Genomic DNA, 11,440 nt, shown 5'->3' on the forward strand with positions numbered 1-11,440 from the left:
CAGTGGGAGGAGATCTCCCTGCTCCATTTCATCTTTCTCTTATTGGAAAAATGGTTATGTACACTTCCTCCATGTATTCAGACTTCCTTTAAACGCTACTTCTTGGATCTCAACTTATTTTGTCAAAAATTGCCTCGTGATAGTATCAAAGACGAGCCTCCTGTGTATGGAGTTTACAAAGACAACCATTTAGCACGTAACATAGCCTCTCAGGTGGTAGTTTTAGATGTAACGTGGCAAGATGGTGCCTTGAAACTTATTGTATTCTTCATTGGTGCTACACTCTCCCCAAGGCGCAGTTTTCTCTTTCAAGTTTAAAATGCAATAATCAGATTATGAGTATTGTTTCCATCCTTAATTAATTTAATTTAACCAGTTTATCATAGGTCTGGATCAGGAGCTGCAGTGCTTTCTCTGCTGTGCTTCATTTAGCTATATCTAGTGCAATCTCTGTATTTCCTTGGATGCTAAATAAGCCTGCAGCCAAGAAAATCAAAAGCAGTGCAGAGAGTTATCTCAGGCTCTGTGTTTTCAGATGGTTTGAAACATGCTTTACACCTGCTATTTTCTTCTCCATTTCTCCATCATACTGCATGACCCCCTAACCTGGTAGCAGGAAAGCAATGCAATTTAAAATTCAGAAAAGTTTCTTATTCTCTGCACAGTTAATATGCTGGCCTGGTACCTGGTTTTGCTATCTTACCTTTCTATTCACCGCTTCTTCCTGTCTAGACTTTCTACAGCATTCCAAAGTTTATTTTAATTGAAGTCTTTAGTGTTATTTGAGATATCTTTGGAGGCATACACGTAACTGAGCACCTCTGCAGATGTCTCCAAACGGTAGTCTCCAAACAATTCTTCCTAGAAATGTCCAGCTCATCAGTTTTCTTTCAATTCTGCAGGGTAAGTGGAATTCTACTATTGGCAATAAGTTGCTTTATCTATTAACGCTGCTATGACTCAATTTCCCGTGCAAAGAAAGGTAGTTTCCATATGCTGGATTCTATTATACTGTTTCCTAGGATGCTCTTACAGAAATCCAAAGGTCTTTCAGCAAAAGAAGTCCTGCTGATTGCCTACAGGTAGGGACGAAGGGGCAGATAGCTACAAATTTCAGCTGAAAACAGTGACAGGAAAAAAACTGATGTAGAAATTTGCACCCATTTCTTATTCCATATCTATTGTTTGCTCTTATTTGCTTTTTTTTTTTTTTTACTGCATCTCAAGAGACATAGAAGATATGGGTCAATGCCACGCCCTGACACTCTTCTACATGATGCATAGCTGAGCTGGAGATGGTCAGCTTTTTGATGCTTCGTGGTTAAGAGGTAATCCAGAGTGAGCAAGCCCTGAAGGAAATAAGTAAAGGACGATGTTCCTAAAACTTCCTTACTTCACTGGAACAGTAATTCTGCATTAAACAATGTTGTGAAACCTCTTCTTTCCTGCTGTACAGGAGAATTGGCCAGTGAGTGAAGGAAGATTATGCTGACAGACAGTGTCGCCTCATAAACCGCATTGAAGGACTTCTTTGCCTTAACTTCATCAGTAAAGTTGAGATAAATAATGTTGTTGAGAGGAGCTAAGAAACAAGTGCCTACATTCCTCCTAGTTTTTTCCACTAAATCCCTGCAAAGAGATTACCTCCCCATACCACACCCCTGTGACAGAAGTGTCTGAAATGACCAAGAATTACGTCAGGGTTCACTGCTGTACACACTGCAGGGAAAGAGGATCACTGTGAATGAGATGCCTCAGAAGCAAAGAAATTACTGGATGAACAAATTAACATTTCTTCAAAAACATGGAAGTTCATGAGCATGAGTGAGGTCTGAAGGCTAATAGGGAGAGTAACTGGAGGTGAAGAGAGAATATAGATCTTGCTGTGACATACACTTGGAGACCTAAATTCCATTTGTTTTGGGGAAAAGCTGTATTCCTAATATGTCTCATGTGTAACTGTCGTCTGCTTTTACAGGTAGGTTTGAGTCAGGAGAGGAAGTCATCAAGGGATTAAGTAAGAATCTTGTCAAAAACATGTTCCTCTCAATGTTTGTGTAGCAGTACAAGGACATTTTGTCCAAGTTTCAATTAGCGTAACTCTGTAATAAAACATTTCACCCAAGGATGTCAAAAGAGTTCATAAGATTATCCTTACAGTCTTTCTGTGATGTGATCTAGGGAATTAAAGCCAATTAAAAATGTTCCAATGATATTAATTTCTATTGGATTATGTACACTTTGCAGCATTAGAAAGTTTCCTCTTATTTTGTCTCAGGAGCCCAAATTGCTTTCAGAGAGAAAGCTGCCATGTGGTGTGGAGCCAACCTTCAGCATTCACGGCATAACCCTTTGCAAAGCAGGAAGTCTAAAATGGCAGCCAAAGGGAACTGAACAAGACTGCCAAGTCTGAAAGAGTTCTTGGTTGCACAGAAGGAAACCTAGTGACAGAGTCCCCGGGAAAGAGAGTTCACTGTCATTCTGAAAGGCTGAAATAAATCTGCAATTCTCATTCTGTGATGATAGAGTACAACAGTGTTTCTGATGAAAAGCTTTTCTCTGTTCATTCCAGGTTAGCCTCCTCCTTTCTTCTCACAATGGGCAAAAGAAAGCATCACCAACATCTTTAACTTTTCCAAAACCTCATGAGAAACACGGGATATAGCTAGCAATAAAAACTTAATATAAAAAAATAATATCAGCTGAAATTATTTCTTTGATGACTAGAGTACAACCCATGGCACCTTCATTTTTAAAAGGCCACCTTTCTTTTACAATGTGCTAAAAAAAAATTCTTTTAGTAAGTAAATAAGATTCATCATTAATGATTCTTGAATTAAATTGCCCTTGGACTAAAAAATGACAATCTTTTCCACTGGGCTTTATTGTAGGAATGGAGACTTTTGGTTTACTAATAGGTGATTAAAAAAAACAAAACAAAACCGACAGGTTCTTAGAACTCCAGTTTCCAAGAGTCATATTCAAATCATAACGTGCTCAGGTATAAAGAACCTTCTCCAAAGAGACATTGTATAATTCTGTCTTCTTCAGCCTTGATAAATTTGCTCGTATCTTTACATCAACTCCAATTTTATTTTTTTTCTTTTTGCCTCAATGTATGCTTTACTACTCTGCTGTAATTAATAGTATTAACACTAATTACAACACATAAACCTGATAATTTCTACTAGAAGCAAGGAACAGTCACATATGTGACAGCAACTATGCTTTGACATATATTAATTATGCTTTATATTCATATTTAACAGCATTAAAATCTCACTAATCTGTAATTTTAAAATGCTAATCATCTTACTTTTGCGTAAGACAGATCAAGGCAAAGTTATAGCTGACTATTTGCAGGTGGCTGGAATCTCTAATAATTATAAGGAACCAGAGTGACAAGTCCTGCTTTTAGAAATCAAGTCAAAATAATTGCAAAATAAGAAAAAAAATATGACTTTGAGAATTGTTGCTTGTAATACTAGTTCTGGAAGCATAATTTGCTGCTAAAGTGATAAGGTAGACTCATGGATATACTGCATGATATATGGCTGTGCTGAAGTAAATATTTGGAAATTATCATTTTTTTCTATTGTTTCTTTTGGGAAGAGAAGTTACCCAAATAATCTTTTAAACTAAGAAAATATTTCGTTGATTCTTTTTTAGTTTAGGAACCAAAGCATTGTGACTGAATACTCTTTCTCACTCTTTAAAGGCTTCTACGCTCTCGAAAGAAAACTTTTTCTGCCTCGTATCTGAGAAAAGATTAAAAAAAAAAAAAAAAAAAAACCTGAAAAGAGTTTACAAGTGTCGGAACTACGTCACAGAAGTACAGAGGCAATAGTCAGCACACTGGTGCAATCATTCTTAAATATATGTAGTTAAATTAATTGGATTAGAATCAAATGTGGTCCATAGAGTGAACTTGGAATGAGTAAAGGAATTCCTCAACTTTTTGTACTGTTTTTACTGAAAAAGAAGTCCAATTCTCCAAAAACCAGGCTCAGAAAAGGAAATGCTCTGAGCATTATCTGGCATGCAACAATGGATGTGATCCAGCAGTAGGGTTATGGAACATGCATTTGTTTCAGATTTCTACAAAGCTCTGAAAACTGCTCAAGAAGTTGCAATGGAAACTAAGAGCATTTAACAAAAGAAATCAAAAAGACAAAAAATGCTTAATAGCATAAATCATTTTTAAATACAACAGAGTACTTCATCACTCAATCATCTGTCCCCAGACTCACAAAGTAGCCTAATGACCTTTTACAAAGAATGTACAGTGAATATTGTTATTAAAATATACAGTAATGACCTCAGCATAGTCATGGGAATATATTAGCATTAGACTGATGATTTAAAGGTGAAAGGAACTTCAAAAAATACATTTGGATGTTAAAGAACAAGATAAGGGGAACGTGTAGTAAAGTGCTAGAACGATAATCTGAACCATATTAAATTTAGGCTTATGCAGACACACAATCTAAGAAGGTAAATTGCAGTTCATTCACTGACAAATGTTCAGATGAGAAATTTTTTGGAAAGAAGGGCACCCAGCTTAGATGTTTGGAAGAGATCATTTTATCAGGCTCTAGAGTCTTTAATCATTTATTTTATATGTGCAGTGTGTAGAATTGTGAACTCATGTTTGTTTTTATATTGAAAATACTCCCTTATCTGTTCTGTTCTTAACACACTTCTCAGCTGTTAGATCCATTTGAGTTTTTGTAATTTTTCTGTTCTTTTTGAGCTGCTAAGAGGAGAATTTCCTCTCTGCATTTGCTTTGATTGATTTTTTTATTAAGAAATGTAATCAGAGTGGTTTGGATGCGTACCAGAAAGTTAGTTTATAAGAACTCAAGAACTGATGAGGACCTGCTTTCAATAAATAATGATAACAACCAATGGTCATGATCCAATCCTTGTGCTCTGAAACTAGCATTGGTATTTGTCTCTTCCAGATACAATGTTTGAGCATTGAGCTATTTGCTTTAAGACTCATTTTTATTCAAGGAGCAGAGGCATAACTGGACCACATTGCAACAGAACTCATCTGGCACATACTGTGTAATGAGAGAAGTTGGGCCTTCCACTCCTCTAGTGAGGAGCTTGTACTCTGTATTCTGCTTCCTGGTGTCTGTTAGCTATTCAGTTCATTTCCACATAGACAGATGAGTCATTTTCATTTATGTCACCAAGTAGCAGTAGACCTGTCCCCATGTCCAAATTTAAGCTCTAATGAATGAGTCAGTAAGATAGTTGTCTCTGTCTGATGCCCTCCATAATCCTGCAGTATCATATGTGAATATTTGCATTGCTTGAGGACAGGGTTGAAGAAAAGAGCCCACTTTCTGACAGAAGGGTGACAGGAAGATGGATAGTCTGGATCTCCCTGGTATTTGCTGTGAGACTAAAGAGCTACACACAAACAGCACTATGTCATCTTTCTGAAGCATGCCTGGATTGTAATCTGAGCGTATCAATAGGATGTCAGGAGGATCATTGGACCAAAGATGAAGGCTCTGACAACAGTCAAATGTATCCTAGATGCGTCCTTCTGTGCCCTTGACAGAAACATTTAAACTGAGCTGCTCTCATTTCCTGTGAGACATTCTAGGCAGCTTTGACACGTGTTGATTATTGTTTAATTCAGTTTTATTTTACTGTGCTGTCTACCAAAGTGTATTTTTGTGGCTCTTTTGTCATTATCTTTTTGTTATAAGGAATTCTATATCTACTTTTTCTTTAGCTGGACAGTTTTTTCTGTTTTTAAAGATGCACTGTGTTTGGCATTCACACAGTCAATGAAGAAAACCTGGAACATAACATAAGCTGCATAGTGGGTTTTGTTTGGCATTCTAAGTATGCCACTTGGAAAGTTTGCTCTATAAGATCACAGCAGAACACAGCAACCTTCTGTATAACTTCGTTTATAAGACTTATTCTTCTCTATACCAGCACATCTGGAAAAATGATAGAATTGATGTGGTTTAAGATTGAATGATGTTCTCACACATGTTGGGCCCATTATAGACATAAATTCCCTTCTCTATCAAACTAAGAAGACATGAATAATTAGTTGAGAAGAAAAAAAAATGGCTGCTTGTTTTTTAGAAGAGAGACTGAAAAAGCAAATACTCAATATAGGTTAAGTACACCAGAATGTCAAGACTTGCAGTACTTCAGTACTGATATGAGTGCAGCAAAAGAACATATATGGAGAGTAGAAGTAATAATATTTGATTACCATGCAGCTAAATACCATGGATTGTAAGAGAAAAATCTCTGTAAGGTTTATGGAAGTATGGGAAGATAATATCACCTCTGATTACTTTACATTTAAAAAAAAAAAAACAAACAAACAAACCAAAAACTTAGAGAATGCACCTTTAACAGACTCATAAATAGAGCAACCAAAGACAAGCCATACTTGATTACCAGATTAGTAACCTAACTCTGCAATTTTAAAGAAAATGATTTCTGGGTTACTGATAGCAGTGAGTTTGAAGTATTCTGTAATCAAACACAGAACGTATTTTAAGAATTTGTTGTCAGTGCCTGCTGGGCAGAAATACTCCTCTTCAGAAAAACTGTACGCAGACTTATTGCAAAGATTAGAACTGAAAGACAAAGTAAACGCCAAGCAAGTGTTTTGTCTACTCAAGTCCTCAACCACTCCATCTCTAGTTGCTGGAGCACACTTTTAGTTCTGCAGACTCTACTTTGAAGGAAAAAGTCATAAATGATAACTCAAGTTACTTAACTGCAGATTTTACAGTCATGAAGGACCTTAATGACAAATGCTTCTTGATTCCTATTTTGTCATACCTACAGCTGAAAGCAGTTTGATTTCTCACTTTAATTCCCCACAGCACATCATTTGCACTAACTCATCACCCTAAATACATGGGCTGATTATATTGCTAATCAAATAAAACCTATTTCCCATCTTGGAGATCTGATTCTTCTTGTGTACAGTTCTGATACCTTGAGTTTCTTTGGGAAGAACTCTTCCATTTCTTTCTATCTTTGCTAGCACTGATGTTATTCTCTTCCTCCTCCTATTTCTCTAGAGAAACAGATCAATAAAAGCACATTTCTCTCAACTAAACCCATATCCATTGCTTGTATTTGCAATTTCCCATTCACCAATGTGTTGACAACACTTTTTCCTGGTGTTTTCCTTCTTGTTGGTTTCATTTTCCACACAGAATTTCTAAATAGCTTGTAACTATTCTGTTGATTGCCTGAGGCTTGGACTTGCATCCCGAGTGACTCAAAAGTAGCCTTATACAAGAATTCTAAGCAGGTATTTTCCCAGTCATAGCAGGTTTGTTTTTTCTTGAGTGCTGCTCCACCTGTTCACTTTTTATTATGGAAAAAAAAAAATTGTCCTTTTAAATGTCTTGCACTTTGTTAGTAATTAAACCTTACCATAACATTGATGCCATTTCTCCAACAGGCTGTTGGCTTTATGTTAGCACTCGAGGTGAGAAACAGTGACATTACACATTATGCTTCATGCTGATTGCATCTCTTGAACGTGTGAAGTGCCTCTTGCAGGCAGTTCAACTCTAACAGTTCTGCAGTGAAGACATTAATGCCAGACTAGACTTTTTCCTTCAGCTTTTCTAGGAAGTCTTTCCATTCTGCAGTTGTGCCTCTTTACTTTTTATGCTGATTTGGCTGTGGCTGCAGCTCTACAGCTGTCTGCTTCTTATTCCCTTCCTTCTCCAGGTTTAACTTCAGGCACAGTATTTGAATCTTGCAAGTAGCTTTACTTCTTGCTCCAAGAATCCTGAATGTCACTTTGCGCCTAGAATAATGAATAGCAACATTCTCTAGTGTCTGCTTCTGGGTAGCTAATTTTGTGCTTCCCAGTCCTTGTCTATCTGAGCCAAGAGGCTCTGCTCAGAGCAAGCTAAAAAAGCCTTTCCAGTGAGATTTTGAGAATCCGCCTTCATCTGTTAATATGCTGCTCCCTTCAGTGGCAGAATCCAGAAAGTATATTTCTGATGTGAGGATGTTCTTGCGTTCTATGCATCCCATTCTTTTGACTTTTTAATGGCAAATTACTGATGGAATGAGAATGCACATCTCATGCTTGTTCAGTACAGTGTTATACATACCTACAATTAGCTGTTACAGATAATTTACATTCATTGTAGGTAATATAATCACTCTTAATACCTGGGGCAGCACTGATATCCAGTACCTGTTACTGAAAGTTCTCCGTAGCAGAGACCTTTTCCTGTTACACATCCAAGGTCATGCAAGTCCTTGTTGACCTCACAGCCTCTCTAACAAAAACACTATGGAACAGAGATAAGAATCTTTACTGCTTGCTGAACACAGTTTGGCATTGATTTTATAGCTCATCCTTGCTACCTTCATATTAGGAACAAACCAACTCATCTATTTTTTCTATTATGTTATCATTCAGCAGCTTCTCATATTTGTGCTATTTGCACAGGTTCTCATCATTAATCTTTGCTTTTCTGTGATGACTCACTGCCATCTTGTGTTTGTTTTGCCATTAAATAAACTTTAATACACTCGATAAATATATGAAATATTCTGAAATGAATTTTAAAAAAGACCAGTCATACAAAGATTCCCTGAAAGTATATAGAATGGTGATGTGAAGTAACTTATTGAATCCTCACATTTTCTTGTAAAGACTTTTTTGTCCTTAGGAAAGTCCTTTATGCCACCTTTACAGAAGGCTCGATTTCCTTCACCTGGAGAAATGTTACTTTTTCATGTTTCTTGAGCCCACTGATCTGCTGTTGTTCTCTAGAGATCAGACAGAAATTTTCCAATAGTTCTGCACTAAGCTCAGTCTGTTTCCATAGTATCCATAAGAACAAAAGATATGTAAATGTGTCATAATTTTAAAAAGAAAAATGATCCTAGATATTGGATGAACTTTGTATTTTCATCTGATAAGTCACAACAGACCGTAGAAAATCCTTCTTATTATTATCTAGGCAGTAGCCATTCTCCAGTTTAAAAAGGTTTATAGTTCTGAGGAAATACTTTGCCTTGCTCATAGAAATAATAAGTGGTTGAGGTTCAGGAGCCACCCACTGGCTTAAGTTACCTATATGTACATTTCAGAGATCAGGGTTGAGAAATATATCATTTATTCATCGCCGAGAAAAGGACCAAAATGAATTCATAGTGTCCATTGTCTATAATTAATTAGATCCTTCACTTCATACCTTGAGATAAGCTGCCTTAATTCTCAGTCAGAAAGCCTGAAGCAAGTCTATTTTTCATACACAGACAACTCATATATTAAAGTGTTTGTAGGCAGGACCTTGGCAAGACAGGTATTGGCTTGTGTTCAGGTTTTCTTTGTTTTGTGTCTTACGTGTAGGTGGCTGATTACAGCAATCTCATACAGGAGTTCTATCATTTTTGTATCTACACACAGCAAGTGGCAGGAAGGCACGTTCATCCCTGAGCTCTCAGTAGGGAATTCTTCGTATGCATAATTTTCTAAGTCCACAGATGGCTGTGCAGTAGTATTAGCAAAGTGCCACTTCTCTGCAACAAGTCATGTAGGAGAGCCTGAGCTAAACATACTGATGCTCTTTCTGTCATGAAGTTTCTATTAAACCTGTTGGCTGCAACACTGTTATGTGACTTGAAGTACCTCCAAAGCTCCTTCATTTGAGAGTCTGCATTCTTTGAAAAACTTAAAACGAATACGTATTTCTAGAGTTGCATTTCTGTCCATTTCACTGTAATTAGCAAATACATATGAATCTAACATGCATGAGTGAAATATTTATTTATTAAAAACACGCAACAAAGTATTAAGAGTATTTCTTTCAGCTAGCTACTGTACAATAAAACAGAAGTCAATATGCTCTCTCCTGAGCTCCCTCAGACCTGACCACAATAGACAGCCCTTTCAGTGTATTTGCTGTCTATTTATCAGTCACATTTCCCTGGAACCTGAGGGCAGTCTCACTTTTGCATTGTAACAGATTGTATAACTTCAGTATTTACTGGGCATGCCAAAACGTGTTTCTCCTTTTCAGAAATAAATACTTCATTTCTTCCGCAACAATGAGTGCAAATGTGATTATAGAAATGCTGATACAGTTCGATACAGTTCTGAGAATGCCCAGAGTAACAGCCTCTTGTAATAAGAGCAGTTCCTTGCTGAACTACCAAGCAGATGCTGGGGTTTAGGCAGATAGATTGCTATACATTAATCAATATAGGTGTGTATATCTCTGGGAGCTAGAATTTAGTGCTCACTTGGAATTAATTTCCTGCAATACCTTGAGTGAAAGAACTCAATTTTTTTTCTTTCTACATCACTGATTGCTCTTGGAGATGGTGTACATTCACTTCTAAGGTGAAAATAAATATCACTTCCACACATGCCTTGCCCAATATGCTGGCAATAGTAGGCTGCATGGCTATAAGTACAGTGTCAGCACAGCAGAGGGAAAGCAATGCCCATCCATTTGTATGATAACTGAGAACAGCAAAGGCTTCCATATAAATAACATCAAAACCAGCATTAAAAATGTTGTGTTGTCTTTGCCATACTTGCATAAGAGGAACAAAAGACAAGAGGGAGGTAACAGCAAAACTCCAAAAAATGTCTCTGTCATGACGGCAAGGCTCTTTCAGCATGCTGATGGGCCTCTAAGCTGACCATTTTCTGTCTCCAATTGTTACTACCACCTGTTTTGTTCTTGCAAATATTGGCGCAACTCTTAACCTCTAGTAGTCGGAAAAAGAAAAATCACAACATGTCAATGTAATAAGAAAGCATACCTGCTTCTCTAATGCCTCTTTAAATAATGTGATAGCAAGTCTAATAAGTAGACTTGCTATCTGCCATTTTTGATTAACAGATCTTAATCAATCTGAGGGTTTTTTGGAAATAGGCAGCAGAAAGTCAGCATAACGGTATAATGTAATGGAAGTACAGCCATAACAGCAGGGTGGTAAAGTCTTTGGCTGCAGCAAATAAGGACCAGCCCAAATACAGCAGCTGTAGATGCAGAAACAAAGGAGAAAAACAAACAAACAAGCCAAAAAAAAACCCTTACCTTTGAAAGGCATCAGATACACAGGAATCTCAAGCAAAATACCCTTGCCTCCACTGCCAATTCTTAAATGAGGTCTGGGAAGGGGAGGATCCTGGCTGCACCCCTTTCAGTCACTCAGAAGCATTGCTTGCACCTGAGCTCCTTTGGGTTGGCCCTGCCTACCCACCAGGTGTTCAATCACTGGTTCAAGCCCTGACTTAGCATTTCTGCTGTAGTCAGATACCTGGATGAATGAAAGGGGTGAAGGGGGGAGATCTACATTGAGAAAACTTCTTGGGAATGTTTTTGTTGAAAATAAGAATAATCTTAGTCATAAGTTAAAACCAAGGGAGCTGATCTGCAATGAATCTAAGATC

The 11,440-nt window shown here is 37.3% G+C and overlaps 1 long non-coding RNA gene across 1 annotated transcript; it reads right to left on the reverse strand.

The window, feature by feature from the left end:
* Window positions 1–4,181: 4,181 nt before the first annotated feature.
* Window positions 4,182–11,141, reverse strand: LOC125696342 (uncharacterized). Its single transcript, XR_007378293.1, has 2 exons — window positions 11,085–11,141; window positions 4,182–7,819 (listed from the first exon to the last, which is right to left on the reverse strand). It is a non-coding gene; the product is annotated as an uncharacterized LOC125696342 (long non-coding RNA).
* Window positions 11,142–11,440: the final 299 nt, after the last annotated feature.

The sequence above is a fragment of the Lagopus muta genome, chromosome 7 (genome assembly GCF_023343835.1).
Source record: "Lagopus muta isolate bLagMut1 chromosome 7, bLagMut1 primary, whole genome shotgun sequence".
NCBI classification, from domain to species: Eukaryota; Metazoa; Chordata; class Aves; order Galliformes; family Phasianidae; genus Lagopus; species Lagopus muta.